Source organism: Echinops telfairi, unplaced genomic scaffold (genome assembly GCF_000313985.2).
Source record: "Echinops telfairi isolate 266 unplaced genomic scaffold, ASM31398v2 ScPeMD7_3509;HRSCAF=4178, whole genome shotgun sequence".
Classification (NCBI taxonomy): Eukaryota; Metazoa; Chordata; class Mammalia; order Afrosoricida; family Tenrecidae; genus Echinops; species Echinops telfairi.
Genome location: NW_022107407.1, coordinates 12,525,460 through 12,545,649, shown reverse-complemented (window position 1 = coordinate 12,545,649; position 20,190 = coordinate 12,525,460). Strand labels below are relative to the sequence as shown.

Sequence of the window (20,190 nt, the reverse complement as noted above, 5' to 3'; positions counted from 1 at the left end):
TGACCCAGCATATGCCTCTGTCTTGTTTCTCCTCCCTGCCATGGAAACACTGCTTTTAACTTCACTGGGATATTTTAAGGACAACATTCAATGCCAAGTTGTTGAATTTATGAAAAGCCTACCATTGGGTACTATGGAATAAACTTGGTACTTATTTATACCCAGGGGTACTTGTCTGTCCTTTTTGCATGCCTAGTGCTCTAGGCTACTAGAAGTAGAACATAGATTGTATAATAGATTTTAACTCACAAATGTGTTCCTACTAAACCTGGGCATTCCTTGGTTGTTACTTGCATTGAAATACTGCTTCTTGAGAAAGGTGACATAAAGCCAAAGGTTCATTTTAAAAAATTTTTCAAGCTAAAATATATTAAGTGTCTATGCTTCATTTGCCTGCATCACGATACATTTCCAAGACCAGAGGAATCAAGAAAACCGAAGCAGCCATGGAATAGACGTCATGGGAGGGATATTTTTATGATTACCGTGAGGGTGGCACAGCACCTATAGTCAGCACAATGGAATACTTGCCCCGAGTAAAGTAACACCACACACTGAAAACAGCTAAAATTAGGAGAAAAATAACTTAAGGGCATGGGTGCTTTTCGTTACATGTCTGAGGTTCACACAGGAAAGTGATTTTTCCAGATGACCAAGAAGTCTTTAATTAGATAAATTGCATGTCAATTTAGCACACTTTAGTAAGCATGGATTTGGTTCCATCAATCAAATGCTACTCTAAATACTCCAGTTGGGTGGTGTTATGCTTGTTTTGTGTGCTTCTCTTTAAAAGGTCAATTAACAAAGAGATGTACTGTCTTTTGATAGTATTGCCAAAAATATTAACCCACCACTCGACAGTAATACCTTTGCAGCAGCATCTCTGCCTATTAGATAAAGAAAATCACAATTCCAGAGCGTTCAAGGGTTGGATAAACTATGGTATCCATTTCTCTCATTTTAAGTGAAGATACTGAAGGGTGAATATTTTTATTGACTTGTCCAAATCCATCCTCAGACCACTAAAAATGGTGCTCTAATACTAAGGTCCATCCAACATAGGACACTTTCAAATGACCTCTATATCACTGTCTAGGTTAGCAGATGATAGAAAATCTCACTCAGAAAATAAATATGATAAGAGAGGAAAGGTGGAACACTTGCTTAATATTCAGTGGCAATCCCTTCCAGGAATTTAATGGAAAAGAGATATTTCCCAAAGTCATCGGTCATTTTTCATATGATGGAGACTTACTCAAAGCTTGTAGCTCATGTGCAATCTAGCTGGTACAACCAAACCGTAGAGTGTTTTCTGACTCCTTGAAAGAGGCCCCAACCATCAGTAAACACATTGTCTTCTGCCCCCCATGACTTGTCTTGAACTAAATAAAAATTCAACAGCATAATAAAATGGGATACTATTTTATGCAATCTGAAGAACATAATACCAGTGGTATCATCTGCACCTCTCAAAAGTATTTCTCAGTCATAGAGAATCAGAATGGAAGGAAAGTAAAGGTAAAGGGATGGGATCATACTGGAATGTGGAAATATTGCATTGATTTTTTTTTTCAAAAAAGAAGTCTGTTTTTGTGATGTTGATGCTTATTCAGCTATCTTACCTTTCAACAATGCCTCAGAAACAAAAATAAATTATTTAACCTGTATATGTTAGAAATTTGAAAAGGTGAAAGACCTATTATAATGTTATTATCCACTTAGAATATGTAGACTCATCTATGATGACTGTCCCCGATTTATCACAGAATGTGTCTGAGTGTATTTTCTATGTTTTAAATGTAATATAGATAGGTTGGAATGCTATGAGTTCAAAGTGAGGCATTACCATTTATCTCACAAATTTTATTGTCTTCCCCGTCCTACCAACCCTTTGAATCAGATACTGTTTTGATCATTAACTGCAGAACTAGATGAACAGGTGGCTCAGCCCATTTGTAAACAGGTGTATTAACTTGTCCCTGGAGAACAGATCACCACAGTTCTTGGCTTGCACTGTGGGTGTAAGTCTCTTAGGGAGAAGGATTGTTTTTGAATTAGCAAAATCCTAGGAACTGTATATTATCTGAAAAAAAAACACATTTGGGCAGTTAAACCACTTCCATCCTTTTTCTCAGGACTATGAAGGTAACTGGAAAGGACTTTGGAAGTTTTAGAATACAAATTCAGTGGGAAATCCCAACTGTGAACTCAGTATCACATGCGCCATATACAGCAAAGGAAAAATAATCTGTGAGTGAGTCTTAAATTTATCTGAGAAAATGATCAAATTTCCTTTCTTGTTACATATAATAATCTAGCCATATTTTTTTTACTTTATATAACCTTACTTTACAGTTTTGAGGAAAGACTGTTTTTTTTTTTTTGATGTCTGAGATACTTACATTTTCAGTCTCTTATAGAATATAAAGAGCTAATTTTAACCTAATTTTTCTTTTAGAGGATTTATTTTCAAAAGCTTTCATTCTGGATAGGCAAGTATGCTTAGTCAGGTCTGACTCCATCAGATGCCACATACAGTCATCTGAATGCTGTGAAATGCATGACCAGGTTCTAAATTGAATTCTGCCCCTCTCCTTTTGATGCTTCTCCAGCCAATGGCGAGCAGGTGGGTGACCAAGGTTGTTGCCCTGGTTAGCTCTCTGCATCAAGGCAGTGCTGCTAGGGCCACAAACGAAAGTCAGAGATGAGTGAGCAGGAACCAAGGGTACCTTCATTTTTACCTTGAAGGTTGGCCCTGAACCAGCGAATCTAAGTCTTAACCACACTATATTGAAAATAGCCTGCTGTTGATCGTTGAGAACAACAGTGTGAAAATACTCAAAAATTGCAAAAACAGACACCTGACATTCATGAACACTCTTTCCTCACAATAGTATTTTATTTACTGTTTCATTTATGCCCATGTAAATATAATCTTGTTTAAATTGTAGCTCTGTAAAAAATAAAGGGATTGGCTAAAAGTATACAGAAACATTGATGAATGAGCATCCAAATACTGAGAACCTTCGAAAAGTTGGACGTCCCAGTTTCAGATTTCATAAGAAAGCAATAAATGCAATTGCATATTTAATTAAGTATAGAAATAGATATATACAACATGCCATTGCAACTAATTTTCTGGATGATCATCTGGATTCCTGAAGTATCAGTCATTCAAAAAAGACTATCAGTGTTTACCTTGCTCTTCTTATTAAGTCAGAAAGGTGGTTTAATCTACTTCTAAATGTATTCAAGGAAACGTAAATCTTGAAGCAGTGTGGTTATTCTTTATCAGATACGCACACGTACGTATGCATACACACATGCGTGCACATACACCCACACATGCATGCATTCACCGGTTCCTTGTGGGAGAAACTTCCTCTTAATCAGTTCTGATTGTGCAGCTCTGCTCACGGTATTTGCTCAGTAACTGTGTGTTCCGTGAGTGGTTTAATTCACGAAAGAGAAGAACTGACTTGAAGAGTCACAGCTTCAATCTCCAGCTTGACTTCAGAAGTTTTTTCTTCCAGGAGAGGGGGCAGGGAATCCCTGAGCTGCCCACCACTGTTGCTGACTGGAATGACCGAACTCTTCCAGCCTGCAGAATCTCACTACAATTAATACATTTGAAAGTAGGGTCAAAGGAAAGGAGAACAAAAGACTCACTATGCTGGCAACAGAAAAATCATACTGGGGTGCCGACATCCCCCCTAGATCTTTAACCCAGGACTGTCTCCCAAGAGTGCACCGTAAAACCCCCAGGGCACGTCCCTCACTCCGCGTGAGTGGTACCCCTGTCTGCAGTTCACCAGACTATTGATGGCATCTGGTTTTCCTCCCTTTCCTGGACATGAGCTGAGGACAGGGCAGGACAGGGTTAAATTCATAACATGGCCCTTATTCACACTACATTAGCCAGAGGAACACTACAATTAGGCATAAAATTTTATTCCTCTGATAATGTACTCCAAGTCCTACAATGAGCCAGTGAAGAAAGGAATTTCCCCTAGGGGGGTTAAAAAAATAGTGAAAACAAAACCATTCACTCTTGGAGATAAACAGCACAGCGCCATTCTGGCAACTATCACCATTCACAACATACGGGATATGGTTTCAAAACATAGGCTCAAATCCAGAAAAGACACATCATGATGACCTTTCATATTGCCCCAAGCAAAACCAGAAACACATAATTTCTCAGGTCCATACATCCAGTGGCTCTCCACACCCAAGTTATCTGCAAAGTGCAAGTGATCCTTGTGTCGTGGAGGAAGCCAGTGACTCATTCGGTTTGCGTAAAAGGCTTATAAGGATGAACTCCCAGAACTTGCCCTTAGCACACACACTAAGACCATTTAATTGTTGTTGTTGTTTTGTTTTGTTTTTATAATCCTCACACTTATAATAATTTTACTCTCTTTCCTGCAACTGGTGATGGGCAACATTTTCCACGACCCAGACAACACACAGCTGGATGGGGGCCAAAAGACCCTACATCCGTGGTCTTCCATGCCCTTTTTAATCAACTTCCTAATTAAAAAATGCCATGCTGGCATGAGGGAGGAGGGAAAGAGGCTTGAAATATTTCACAAAATAACATCCCCTAGTCCTGGGGTTGTTGAAAATCTGTGTTCCTACAGATGTTTATGAGTTTTCCTGGTGCAGAGATAGAATCAATTTGCTTGTGCCTGACCCTCCAGACATATTAAATTTATCCTGAAGGAAACTGATTTCTGAAAAGCTCTTGCCCAGATGCATTAGGCAGGTGGGAGTTTCAGTGAACCAGAGGGTCCACTAGCAGATGCAACATTGATTTCTGAATGTTCACAATCTACCAGACAGTTCCAGAGCAGGCTTGATTTGATGACTCTCTACGGGGTGCCCTCCAGCCTTGATTATTTCCACAACCAGTCTGTCTAGCATTGTTTCAATGGCGACAGTGTTTTTAGCTTCTGTTCAGGTGGCACAGGCTAGTGGAATGCATGTATAGGGGAAGGAAGATTGGGCCAAATCCTAGAGTCACCTTTTAAGTCTTATTCCTCACTTCCAGGTTCCACTGCTATGTTGGTCCATGGAACTGAGAGGAGAGACAGGCTTTCAAAACAATCCTGTTGGGTGTTATCAAAATACACAATGATGCTAGGTTGAGCCAATAACATGATGATATTGCTCAAAAAAGTCTTTGAGCTGAAATTCTTTGAGGAATATCTTTGTCAATGTACTAAAAGGAGTTCCCCTTGCCCCATAACTCATCAATCCAGACTTGTTTGATTTAGAGATTTATGACTTACATTCTTCACCTGAAAATTTCAAAAAAACAAATGGGCAATATTTATTAGGTAATTTTTTAAAAAGATGTTTGACCACACTGCTATCTAAACATTCAGACTTTAGTGAAGGTAGTCAGTCTATAATATTGAATCATAGAGTTCCTTTCAAGTATATTAATGATGGCAAAAATATATCCAAAGCAGATACACACCATGCAGATATTAACCTGCTGGCTCAAATGTTGTACACATCACATTTTCACATTGACATTTTAAAACACATATATGTACACACTCACAAAATCATAATTGTAGCAATCTTGAGAATGCAAAAATACATTCTGGCAAGGAATTGTAAAGGAAGCGAGGTCAAATAATACCTTGAAAGGAAAATACTTCTATATATCTCCCTCACAATCAATGAGAACACAACTGAAACAATGGAGTATGTAGCCTTCAACACATAGAACAGCCCTGACTGAGATAACATTCTTCTATGTAGCAACCACCTTTCCCCACACAGAGCAATTAATTCAAACAATGTCCTGATATTGGGACTAATATTTTGGAATCTGATATATTGCTTAGAAAATTCACTAGGAAGATGGCTTTTCTTTTAAAGTTGATATTTAACCTTAAAGACAAACTGGGTAAGGGAAAAAAAAGAGTCCCTTAGAAATGCCATTTTCTGTTAGCCCACTCAGGGACACATCACCATGTTTCTATCTCTGGGACTTTTCATTCGATTTGAATGCAAGTCCTACTCAGCTCCACAGTGCCTGAGAACTAATGTGACCGACAGTGGCTCACAGTAACTCTGTCAACTGGAAACCAATATGACACATTTTGGGCCCTTAAAAAAAAAAAAGAAAAAGGCTAGACTCTGAGTAGCAGCCAAGCACAAAGACAGCATCGTAGACAGGTAACAATGCTCAGGTAGTCCCTTCAGTGTTTAAAAGGACACTTTGAAGTTAAGAAGGACATGTTGAAATGTGTTCCTCATGAAAGTTATTCACCATTATAAAACCAAGATGACTTATTGAAATCACAACAAGGTTGGCTCAACTTAAAAATGAAATATAAAAATGATAAAAGTATTACTTTTCTGTAGGTAAGATTCTCTCAATCTATTTGAGATCAAATTGGTGTTCCATATTGTTTGGATGAAAATAATAATGAAAATATTTTATTTTCTAGTTTACCAATTTGAAAATGAAATATAAAAACATTATAGATGCATGGATTTTAAAAATAGAAAATTCACTTATTTTGCAAAGAAACTCAGAAACTTGAAGTATGAGGAGGGGGAATGATCAAAACAAAGTATCAGCAGGTTCATCTGAAGTCTTAATATGTTTCCTGCTATAGTGTGTTTGAGGTTTTAGTTCATTGAAGGTATGTTTTTTCTTTCTTTTTTTGAAAGGTACAGTGTTTTAAATGCCACAGAACACATATTTCCCCCAATAAAAGTTTGTATTTTCTGTCCTGTCTTCACCATTGTTGCTTAAAGCAAACAGTTAATGGAAAGGAACTCTTTAAAAATAAAAGCATGAGCTAAAATAGTCACAAAACTGTAAATATGCAGTTCAAGAATAATGATTTCTATTTAACTTCTATCTTAAATCTAGGTGAAATAATTAGGTCACTTAAAATGAAAACCTTGCCTCTTAATGGAAGCAGAAATTTTTAAAATATAACTATTTATCAGTAATTTCCCTGAGATAGAAGTATACTTCAATCAATATTAAAACATCCATATTGCAGTACTACAGTCACAGAATTATATAAGACATGTGTATAACTGATGACAATAAAAAATTAGGATTCCTGCACTTTTTATTGTTAACATCCCAAAAAAATATCTTCAGAAGACTGATTTGTAAAACTCATCTCCAATTTCTTTAAATAACTGAGAGTCTTAGAGCTTGTTCTAATTTTTATATTTCTCAATCTGTAGATTTGACAGATAAATCGAAAGAGTTCGATTTGCATCATCTCCATTAAATTGCTGGTAAAATTAGCTAAAATCTTCTTCCAGCTAGGAAAAATACATACTAGTCAAAACTAATTATGTCTGGGCTTTCATTGAAACAACATTTGCTAATTTTGCTGGTCTGCATACACTGTTCTGGAAAATATTAATTAAGCACATTTAATAATGGCTGCTGTAAATTTCTGAAAACAATAATCACTAAACAGTTCATCTTCACTTCAGATATATGCATAGGGAGATGCATGAAGCAGCGAGCCCACACCAACAGCATTTGAGGGTTCTTTTGTTATTGACCATTAGGAGTTGAACTTTGCTCCACTTTGTGGAGAGAGAGAAGCTAGCACTCCGGCAAACAACAGGGAGAACCGGACATATTTACCTTGAGAAATTTTCCCAGAGCAAACGGGAGAACTGCAAAGCAAAGTAGTCCAAATGAATTATCTCCGCCTGCAGTCGATTTGGGGAGCTTCAGAGGGGCCAGAGTCTGACCAGCAGTGATTCCCACAGCAGCAACCCCGGCCTTCCATCTTCGAAATTCCCCCAGAACATTTACAAACGTGCTCCCTGACTACCAAACTCTCCTAATGCTTTTGAACGCCCACCGTTTGTTCTCCATTCATCCAATCAACTTTTCACTGCACATCTTCTCTTTCTATCGGCGCACAGGCACGGGGCCACTTCTCATCTGTATGCTAATTATTTTGCCACATGGACAAAAGTAATAATGCTTTTAGACAGGAAACTAACAGGCCTGAAGTCGAAAATGGAAATTAATAAGTTGACACCACTAAACGACAGAAACGATGGGCATGCGTGTAGCGCTCTGCCTGGTGGAGCAAGTGGAGCCTCCATTTAAAGCAGCAGGCAGACAGGAGAAGGGCTACAAAACCCATGACTGGGTTGTATGCATCGAGCACAAGTTCCCTGAGAGACCACATTACTGCCGCAGAATAACATCAGTAGCATATTCCTGACTTACCCTGTCTCAGACTCCATCCTTTAAGCACTGCAAAACATATCCATTTCCCCAAATCTTAAGAGGTGGGAGAACTTCATCGCTGAGCTAGAGATTTTTCCAGCTCGAGCTGTGGATTAAACCAATAATTTCTAACCTTCCTGTTTATTAAGCTTGCCACACAGTCAGAAGCTGTATGCTTCCAACATTGTACCCACGGGCCCCTAAATCTCCAGAGCAGAATGTGTATCATGTGCAGTGCTGTATTTAATGTAATAGATGAGAACTGTAAATACCAGAGTCAGGCTGTTAACAGCTACTGGCTAGGTAATATATCTAAAAATACCCCCCCTATCACTGATGTTATGGTAAATCCATGCTGTGGCCAAAGAGAGCTCACAAAAGTCAGCTGAACCTACACTTTTCCAATGATACTCCTTAGCACCAAAACAAAACACAAAGGAGGGCACAAACCCTCCTGTGCCACTTCTTAAAAGCAAAGAACAGTTGCAGACGAGCTAAGTCTGATTCTTAACATCTATTTCAGATTGCCAAGCACACTATTCTCTGTTTCAATGAGTTTTTATTTGATCTCAAAACAAAAGGCAGAACTATTTCCACTAAGAAAGTTAAAATAGTGTCAATTTTATTATCATTTAAAGAAAAGGAAGACTTTTATCAGAAAAAAACTAAAGCAAGTAAGAATTCAAAAACACGAAAGAGAACATAGATACAGGACTTTCATTCGCATTTTTCCATTTAAAAAATAGAAATGCTGATTTTATAAATGGCTTCTTGTGACAAGCAATCAGTTTTATTCTGCTCGACCATCCCACACTTCGCAAATCTCTCTGACAACACTCGCCACTATGAAAGGCTACATTAAATCAGAAAGGCTACTTTAGCACCTCCCCACCCCTCCCCATGGAAACTAGCCTTTAATACACAGACTCATGTTTAACAACAAGTGCTGGCGGCATGTAGACATATCTGGAGCCCCACAATGGCACTGCACTGAGGGCTAGCTCTGTTTGCAGGAGGGCTCCATTGTTGGCTCATTTGTCCACTAACTCATGCCATTTTAAGAACTGTTAGAATCTGCAATCCAATACAAGCTGAAGATAGGCAGGCAGGCAGGCAAGGAAACAACTATTTGTTGAAGTACTTAGGAGCAACATTTGAACATTTCCAAAGAGCGAGGAGTCTCCACAAGCATACAGATTCAGGACCATGTGTAATCCTTAAGAGAAAAAGAAAGCGGTACCTTTTTGCAGAATTGTTGGTAGCCATCAAACAGAATCTGGTGCAGCAGTCTGTTTCTCCACACAGGCAGGGTTATTTCTGCCATGAAGAAATCATCACACGTGTTGATTGCATTCCCCTATCTATTTCCTTTCTATTCACCTCTCTCCTCCAGTGCCTTCACTGTTAGCTCACTGTCTACCATGATAGTCGGAAGCAGAAGCACCAGTGGTGATCAACCACTGCAGGGTTTCTACAGAAGACAATGCTGACTGGTTTCAGACCGTGGGGAGATCTGACACAGAAGTAGGAAGTTCTCCAGAACACCTTATTCTCACTCTCAAAGGCAATCGCTCTGCAAACCAAGCCTCTAGCTTGATGTGTTGAGAGCAGACACACGAGTTACTACTGAGGTTACAATTCCCTTTCCATCTAGCTCTGCCAGAAATCACTGCAGTCTGAAATCCAGAAAAGCTTTAAGAGACTATCCTGTATCATTCGGAGTCTTCTCACAGCACAATACCCCTACACTTAAGCTAAAATATCTTCCTCCCCCTCCCAACTTTTCTGATAATCACCACGTGGGGACTAGAGTGTATTTATGTTTTTTGTTTTAAGGAAGTATGTAGACAAAAAAATTTCAAACAGGACAGTTCAAATATAGCAATGTTGATCAGTATTTCTTCATATAATAAACAAGTATTTACGATTTCCTTCCAATTTTATAACACCTGGGTTACATTTTCTCTGCCATCTCTGATTACTTCTATAGATACCCTGAGGACTCATTATGATGTCAAAGCTTAAAACAGTTTCATTGTGGAAACATGCATAGAAAACTCATTGTGTGTGCTTGAACAATACAGGTGTAAACAGACACAGAAGAGAGAGAAGCAGAAAGAGGCAAACAGGGGCAGAGTTAAAGAAGAGAAGAGAGAGGGGGAGGGGAGAAAAAAGAGAGGAGGAAGGATAAAAATACAGGACAAAAAGCATACTTCAAACTGAAATCATGTTGCAATGAAACATAGCTTCATGGAAAAATGGTGTGTGTGTGTGTGTGTGTGTGTGTACACATATACAGTTGATGCCCTCAAAAAACCTGATTCAACAAAATTTGTATAACTAATTACAATAAAGGTGTAGAGTTTAGTGTTATTTATTGATAAAAGTCATATTCATAATGGAAAATATTTGAGCGGTATATGCTAATTAAAATATCATTTTTTATACCAGACATCACTGAGGGATATGTTTTACCCTCTACACTCTGCCCACCCCCATCCCCCCCGAAAAGTCCAATACATGTTTTATTGTTAAAGTTTGTGGTATTACTTTGTTTTAGTTTAGTTTGGCATAAGTGTGGATTACTGTCAGATGTAGTATTTTGGTTAAAATGCTGTGCAATGGAAGGAAACTTGGAAAAGGATTTTTATTAATATTTTTGTTCAATTTACCCTCTATCTCTTGACGAAAACATTCTTCATAAATTATTTTTTGAAAGAAAATATTTGTGAGAGGTGTATTTTTCAAACTTGAAAAAATGCAGTCTAATTTTTGTAAGGGTAGTTTTATTACTAAAATTTAGACAAAACCATAGATCTTTCTGTCTGTGACATTCATTTGGCTTCTGAGAGAGAGTGACATTCATTTGGCTCCTGGAGAGGGAGTTCTAGGTAGACTTCGCATCAAAGCAGACTTTATAGCCAAATACTGGATGCATTTGAAAATCTGCTATTGATTGGAAATTGTAACTCTGAATTAAAGGGACACCCAGCCACGTAAAACTTTAACTATAGTGATTCTCATCATAATTTTATAAGAATATGAAATATCTAACATTTAGAATGTTTTAGAAACATTTAATACTTAGAATGCTTGAAATTAAAAATTAGTTACTAAAGTGTATAATAGCAAATTATGTATTCTACATTTCTTAGTATATATTTTAGAAAAAACACTTCTGAAAATCATATTGCCTAATAAGTAAAGTTGCAATTCTAGTTTATACATACGACTTTGTATTGTTTTTAGTAAAAAAAAAATCACACAGAAATAATTAGATTTGTTTACTTCATACTTATGAAGTATTTTTAAAAGGAGATGAACAAATAATCAAAGTATAAACTCTCAATTTTTAAGCTTAAGATTAATGAGTTGAAAACTTTAAATGCTGCAAAGTTGAAAAATAACTGTCTTTTATAGAATCCATTGAATGTTTACACTAAAAATGGCTATAAACATCACATATATATGTATATGCACTATTAAGATTAAGAATAGATTTTAAAGCAAGCAAAAAAAAAATAAGGTAGAGAGTACGACAGAAAGGAACAATAAAAACAGTGTATTAAAGAAAACTAATTCTCTAAAAACTTCAGATATTTCTAAAAGCATTTTGGCATTATTTTTGTAATCCAAAAGACTATGTACCTATATTCTTTTAGTAACATGTCACATATTATTAGGCCCCAAATCTTGATCTAAGTTCCCAACACAGAATGTCAAATTGGCATAAGTACTGCTGAATGATGCAAGTTTAACTTAAGAGAAGTTGAAGTGTGTATGTCATGTATGGTTCCTGCCATCCTATGATAGTACATAATCCTAGTTCATCTATGCAAGAATTAAAATATATTAGTAATTATATATATATATATGGATAGAGGTTTTGTCTTGAAATTATATTCACATAGTGTTTAGAGTTTTTTACAAACCACAATTACACACATATAAGTAATCTTTAATGGATTCAGCAGTTCAATCATTTTAACAAGATAACATTTTTATGTGATAGTAGCTTGAAAGTCTTTCCAAAATAAAAACCTTCAATATAAACATTACATATCTTTGCTGCCATCATCTTCAAAACATCCAATTGTGACCATAAAGCTTTCTCCTACTTCTACCTTAAGAAGCACCATCATTAAGGTGATGAAAGTGAGCCATTTTCACATTGCCAGTAAACTAGTATGAAGTCAGTCACTGCTGAAAGTAATTGCTATCAGCAGCGGACAGCTCCCAGTGCTGAAATGGAAGGGCAGAGAAACCTCTCTCACAATAGCTCACTCAACCAGCCTTTGAGAAATCACAGCAAAACTGAATGAGGTGGCAAGTGCTCAAGCTGAATAGCACTGTCTAAAGAACAATGGCAGCCAACTCCAAATCCTACTATAATCACATTAATGAGATTAATCAGTGAATTTGCAGCAGTCAAATGTCAGAGACACAAGGAAGATCCCAACCAAGGTTGATAATTAACTTTTTTTGGAGGGTTAGAAGTAATCAACTGTCCTATTGCCTAGGTTTTTCAGAAGTTGTAAGTTTTGCTTACAAAATTGAAGACTATCAGTATGCATCATAAGACAAGAGCATAATCCTTCATAATGTAATAGAGAGCTAGGTATTCTTGCTCTGAACTTTTAAGTATGATATTAATATTGAAAACAAACTTATTTCTTTAAACGTCAAGCTAAATCATAAAAATTTGGCTTATTTTTAAGAGGAAGGATTATATAACAGCTGTAACTGAATACATGTAGTTTCTAATGGTATGGCAAGAGTTTTCAAAAGTGCCAACTGGTAAAAATATTATAATTCAAATATACCATCAATGTTATATTGCCTTTAGAAAAATATTATTAGAGTAGAACTATAATAAAGAATTTAAATCAACTCATTTCACTTGAAGTGAGAATAATATGGTTTTCTTTAGTTCAATTAGAAGAAAAACTAAAACAGACTTTGTTTTTCAAGGAGATAGTTCTTACTATATATAATCAGAAACATTGGAGTCAAACTTCTTGAGAAGTGCTAACTTACTGGAGTTAAAGAGTATTATTTTCTTAAAGGTATACTGTGTGTGATACAACATTTTTGTTTGAAAAATAATTATATTTTTATTTGTATAGAAGAAATGCTTATATTTATCCTTTCAAAAGCCACATGACTTTTTTTGAAGTTCAACAATTAAAAGATGTCCTTCCAGGGTCATCTTGGTGGAGCTTTTGTCTATGAAGTTGGTCTTCAACAGTAAAAAATAAAAACACTCAAATGAGAAAGCTGGTTTGAATTTTTTATTTTTTACTTTAAGACAGTAAATAACTTAAAGCCCTATCCATTTTATTAATTTTGTGGTACAACATATTTTTATGGCTACATTTTTACTAACTTAAAAAGCTTTGCTCTGTTTTGTGAGGATATGTACATATTTATTATTGCTTTATTTTGATCCATCTGAAGCTAGCTAAACAATTCAAACTTTTAGCTCACTTGTCAAAATAGCATTAACAAGGCATATTTATTTTATAAATGAAATATAATTCCATAATTTTGACCTTCAAATATTTATGTGTAGTTTAAAATCTTTATTTGAGTTCTCAATTTAAGCAATATTTTTTTCTTATCAACATGCAGATATAACATAACAGTACATCAAAATATCTAATATTCTAACAGCCTTTGTAGACAATACTTTGCTTTATCTGCAGCCCAAGGCAATTCAGTGATATCTCAGAGAAGTTTTTGTTTCAGTGTGTTCATAATATCCAAGCACTGTACATGCAGCAAGTTTTATAAACAACAGCACACATCATGGTTAAGGCATGCAATCTAAGACCCACTTCGTTTTAAAGACAGATTTCTGTGGATAACAAGCCCTATCTAACCCCCAAACATTTCAGCTACCAGCATGCTATACACCGAACTTTAGAGAGCAGCAAACAATAGGCATTACAGTGCAAGCCCTTCAACGATGGTCACAGAGATCCTGTCCACTCAAGTCCCCCAAATTAACCTCCTGAATACCACATACCTCACAACATCACCACAACCGTTCACAAATGAAACACAGGTTCAATGTTAGTGACCGCACTGGCTGAGCATCACACAGAGAGGAAACAAAAGCGTGCGCCACAACAAGTTTGAGAAGATGACGAGGAATAAGCATACCACCGAGACGCAGAAAAGGTGGCTTTTTTTTTTTTTTTGTCTTCAGTGAGCATGAACCTTAGTATTATACCCCGTAGTCCAGGGAATGGAAAAATTAAAAGACACCCACCAACATAGAGCCAAAAATCAGGGGCTTCAAGAAGACTGCAGGGAAAAGCTCTCTCACTCTGTTTAGTGTGCAGAAGCTTAGGGGGAAAAAAATGTCGCCCGGGCAGAAAGGACAAACGCAGCGCGATAGGCTGCAGGCCTAAGGGATCTGTTTTACTTCCACATACAGCCCCTAATGCACGCACTCCCACTCATCCTCTCGATATGCTCCCCCCCCTTTTTTTTTCACGAGCTCCAAATCCCCGGCATATGACCTTCTGTTAAATAGATAAAAAAAAAATTGCTTATCAGTCATGCAAATGAGGCTGAATTCATTTTCCACAACAGATGGCCTCATAGATAATGATGATGGAAGAGAGAAAATTGACTGTCTCTCACAAGGTGGCCATGGCAACCAAGAGCAGAATAATATCAATAATAAGCTCACTGCATAATAAGGTTGTCAATCCTACAAATCAAAGTCTCCTGCTAAATCAGGTATACCACCCCAGCTAGTTATCAGTAAATAAAAAAATATATGTATCCGTAGCGTATTTTACAGTGACCATGAAGGAAACTAGAATTTCAAGCCACTCAAGTTGTTGTGTTTTTGGGGGGTGGAGTGCGGGGATGCGGTGAGGTGAGGCAAGGGTGTTGGATAATGACAATATGAATTTTTCCCCCTATTTTCATCCCTTTCATTATATTTTCTATAATGGCTTTAGGTTCAGGAAGAAGGCTCTCTTAAATAGCCATATTGAAATTTGGGATTTGGGGAGCTCAAGTCTTCTCTCTTGCTTCCCTCCCTCCCTCTCCCTCTCCCTCTCTGATGTGGTGTGCTGCATTGAGGCAATAGCAGCTCGCCTCAGGCTTCCACCTTGGCTCCCAGGGGGACATCCTGCAAAATGAATCAGCAGCCATCCTGAGCAGACTGATTAAAATGAAAATGGCAAGGCACATGTCTGGGCGGAACTGGAGCTGAGCTTTGCTGCCTGTCTGGCAAGCATGCTCAATATAGCTCCTGCTAATAATGGCTTACTGCTTTTTGCTTTTTAAAAAGGTATCACCCTCGTTCTCCTTAACCTACTGGTGTTGGCATATGTATGGCTGTGCGTGTATGTCAAGGGATGGGAACAAATTGTTTGATTCTTCTGATTTTCTGCTGCTCACATGCAAAGTATCTGTGGAATGACACTATTATTGTAAAACTGAACTTTTTCTGTGGGGTGGGGTGGGGGGTAGTTGATGGGTCTTGGAGTAGAGGGGCCAGTGATAAACCAAGCTCCTTAAAGGCAATATTTCTACACTCCAGATACAATAATTTCTAAACAAATGCTAGGCAACAGACCTCAAGAGAACTCTGTCTGCTATACATGTTCACAGTTGGACACGTTGAAATACAGCTGCTGGTAAAAAAAAATAGCCACCTATTTTTGTTTCAAGCATTTGCAACCAGCCTGTTACTGAATCCTAGATATTATGCAACACAAAGCATTAAAAATAGAAAAAGTGAAAGCTGACTAACTGTTGTAATAATCTAGCAATATTTAATAAAAATAAATCTTTGATTTCCCCATGCCCCCCCCCAAAAAAATTCTCAGGCATAGCATTAAGAGTACCCTCAAATAAACTGTACAATTTCAGTTAATTTTTTCAAGGCAGTCTGGAAATTAGATGTTTGCCACCTGTCATGAAATATGGTTAAAAATTAGAACCAAGAAGGTTTGTTAATTTATTATACAGTGCATTTACTATATATTTCACTAGACATTACAAACAACCTTTCAGTTTTGCTATGAAAATTCTCTTTTCGTTCCAAATATATATATATATAATTTGCCTTTAGTAATTCCCATTTCTGAGAAGCATTTTTTTCTGCCTCACTCCAGTCCTGTTTCTGCAGTGTGAATCAGAAATCAATAGAACTACCCTAATGGAGACTCCACTCAGCACGCGGCAAAGCAGCTGCAGTATTCTCTCTCTCTCTCTCACACACACACACACACACACACACACACACACACACACACACGCACACAGAGCTAATGACGTCTGGGCAGCTTTTCCAGCTGATTGGGCACCACATCGGATGTTGTGTGGAGCAAAGAATAGGAATCATTTACAGTCAGTGGGGAAAAAAATGGGAGCATGTATTTTCTTGTCTCTAAGAGACTGATCCTGAGCTTCCCAGACAGCCAGCCACGCTGGTTAAGGACAGTTCTTCCTATTGTGTGGTCACTATGGAATAAAGAATGGCTCTAGACGGAGCAGAACTGTAATTATACTGCAGTGGGACTTCTCTTTCTCGCTCCATTTTAGGAGCGACAAAGCAGTCCTCCAAAAAGTAAGGAGAATACAAGTGGCACGACACTTCACGTGTTCAGGTCAAAGAGTGTGCTGCTGTGCTGTATATAAAGATGTAAATATGTAATATTATTATGCTAATTACTTTAATAATAATAAAGTAAAAATACCAAGAATACAAACACACAAATAAATTACTTGCTAGTTTATCTGCCTCAACTTAGTTGTTAGAAAAATTTTTGTTCAGTTAAAAAATACCCTCATGTCTTTACCACAGAATGAACCAGGAATAAATCTCCAAATGAAATTAAGCTTCAATAGTTTGTGATATATTTATTTATTTATGTGAGCTTTTTGCACATGTTTGCATGCTTTTTGAAAATACAGTGCATGTGAAGCTGCTTCAAAATGTTCATGAAAAAAGAAATTAAAATAAAATTGAATTTTCTTCATGAATTTTTGAACACCCTCTTATTAGATACCGGACACTTGCACACATGCGTACATGCACACACACACAGGTGCACTATTGCTTCAGAGAAAATGGTTACCTGAAGCTCTACACTGGCGAGCACAGACCCTAATGCTTCGCAATTAAGGTCAGGTAGGTCTGGGATCCACAGCAATAACAATGCTTCTCCCCGCACTGTCCTGCCAATGCATCTATTCAACTTCATCTTATTGACAGGAAGGGCCCCAGCTAAGGCTGGCTCCAATGTCACATTTGTACTCTTTGCATCTGTCTCTGTTTGATATTTAGTGTTTGAGATGCCAACACTGAAGTGGCTCAAGAGAAACGGGGACGCGAATGAAAAATAAAGCCGCAGAGCACAACAACAAAACAACTTTTCATTTTGAAATTATATCTTATGTACACTTAATAATGATTTTTAAATGAAATCAAGTGTTATGCAATGTGTGTGTGTGTGTGTGTGTGTGTGTGTGTAAGTTGCAGAACTTAAAAGGCCTTTTAGATGACAAATCTCTTTGGAGTTTGCAATTAATCTATGCAACAAAACATTTTGCTTCCCAATATTTCTCAAACTACCTTAAATTGTTTCTAAAGGACTTTGTCCTACTCATGAAAGTACATCCCACAGACTATATAGCCTTTATGAATTAGGATTAGTCATAGTTTATGACCATCAATTTTATTTATTTATTAATTACAGGTTATTAGAATATTCAGCCATTTCCACTGGGCATATCCTCCAATTTAATAATGAGAATAGAAGATTAGGTACTTTTGTATCTTAAAATTATAAAATATGCTGGTTATGCATCAGGCTATTTTCTCACCATGGAATATGCCTTCTGATGATTCCATCCATTATGGACTGACCACTGCTAATGTGAGAAGGATATTTAAGAGAGAATTATTTAGCTTACAGTCTCCTAGACCTCTGTCCAGGGACCATCGTAACAACATCATGTGTACTGACAAGGTGCCTCCATTTTGCTTCAGATGCCATGCTGTTCTAGACCATATTTTACACCAAGATGAAAGACAAGGCATGGTTGTGGACAGTGGTGACTCAGACTCATAGTTACTATGTGTACAGCAAAATCAAACACTGCCCACTAAAATTAGTTTTCCATGTGTCAAATATATTCTTGAGATTTTTCTCAAAATTCAGGTGGGATTTTTCTCAAAATTCAGACTCATGGTTGAATTTTGGTTATATTTTGTAGTTGTTTTAACTTTTTTCAGCTTCAACCTGAACTTACGTACGGGCAGTTGATAGTTTGTTCTATAATCACCTCCTGTCCTGGTATTAGCTGCTGATGTTGAGCTTCTCCATTGTCTCTTCCCACAGATGTAATTCAGTTTATTCCTGTATATTCCATTTGGAGAAGTCCTGGTGTGTAGTCTCCTTTTACATGGTCGAGAGAAAGCAATGTTTGCTATGAGCAAGTTGTGGCTCTTGCAGTCTATCATGCAATCTCTAGGTTTGTTTCTATCACTAAGACTACATTTTCCAACTACTGTTCCTTCCTTTGTTTCCAACTGATGCATTCCATTCACCAATAATTATCAGCCATTAATTTTCAATGCACTTTGATTGCATGTTTGATAAATTTCCAAATTAAGACGTTAGTAGAATTTTTTCAATTTCTGCATCATTCATTTTTATGGTTGTTCTTCCTACTTGAAATATACTGTGTGTTCATTTTGGTTTTCTGAGTCCAAGTCTTGGCATATTTCTTTAAAATATTTTGTCTTCTCAAAATATTGCCCTTTAAATTTTCTCTTCAGCTCTTTTATATCATCATTTCTTCCATTACCTTAACTATTCTGCTTTCAAGATAGAATTTCGAAGTCTCATCTGACAGTCACTTTCATCCTTTTTTCTTTCCTGTCTTACTAATGATCTTTTTATTTCTTCATAGATGATGATTTTTATGTCATCCCATAATTCCTCTGGTTTGGGGGCAATAGTTGAGATGCTGAGACAATTGAGTAATTTAGAAAATTAATATGGCCTTTCTATCCATAGTTCTTTATGAGAGGTATTATAATTCTGGACTACATGTTGTGGCTATGATTTCATTTTGGAAGAAGTTCTGTATTACAAAATTATGTGGGGTTTTCTTGACTTTAGTAGAGGATGTGAACCAAGCCATACCCTTTGTGTCTTTGCAGGCATCTTTAAATCATACTTTAACAAAGTGTTTGTCTTATAGCACAGTCCTTCCTTTCTCTAGTGTTGTGGCCTGCTAAAAGACCATCACACTTCCATCAAAACCATTCCTCGCTATGTAACAGTCATCTGTTATAAAGAAAGAAATTGCAGGACCTTTCGGAAGAGCACTTCCAGGAACTCTGTCTAAAGTGGGTGAGGAACCAAGAGCAGATGCACCAGAGACTACGGCAAGGAACCTCAGAGAAGCAGTGCTGCTACTACAGCATACCTTCTCGTCATCTGGCCCAAGACTGTGGACATGTGATGTTGGTTGGCTTCCTGACTCATGGATGCAAAGGGACCATTTGGTGGAGAAACTGAGGACTGGAGAGAAACGTGGCTGCTTGCTGAGAGAAGAGGTGTTGCTGTAGACCAATGGCTGTATCTGTACTGTTTGCTGTTCCTGATTCGTGGTGACCCGTTAACTTCTCTAATAGGCTTCCTTAATTATATGTGCTGTCTGTGAATTTTATGTGCTCATCACAACAAATGATCAAAACACCAAAGAAGCAGAGTGCTGTGGGAGAATCAGTTGGTGTGAGAATAGGTAATGAAGGATGGAACATGGAGGTATGCTGACTCCTGCCTGATGGCAATAAGGATGTCAGAGTGGGTCAACTCTGACCACTTCCATTGCTGTTTAGCACAGTGGTGTTCCTTGCACCAAATGTGTTCTTGAGTTAGTCTCTAGATTAATTTGGAATA

General features: G+C 37.3%; 1 protein-coding gene across 19 annotated transcripts in view; it reads right to left on the bottom strand.

Annotated features, from left to right (window-relative positions):
- Positions 1 to 14,634, bottom strand: part of MYT1L (myelin transcription factor 1 like) — a 723,101-nt gene extending 708,467 nt beyond the window's left edge. For 8 of the 19 annotated variants that reach the window (XM_045294232.1, XM_045294239.1, XM_045294244.1 and 5 more), the window contains exon 1: positions 7,646 to 7,912. The gene's annotated coding sequence lies outside the window, so the exon portion shown is untranslated. Of the gene's footprint in view, positions 1 to 7,645; positions 7,918 to 8,245; positions 8,355 to 14,519 lie in introns of those variants that run through there. The other 11 variants (XM_045294241.1, XM_045294240.1, XM_045294247.1 and 8 more) reach the window with 7 other exon arrangements.
- Positions 14,635 to 20,190: the final 5,556 nt, after the last annotated feature.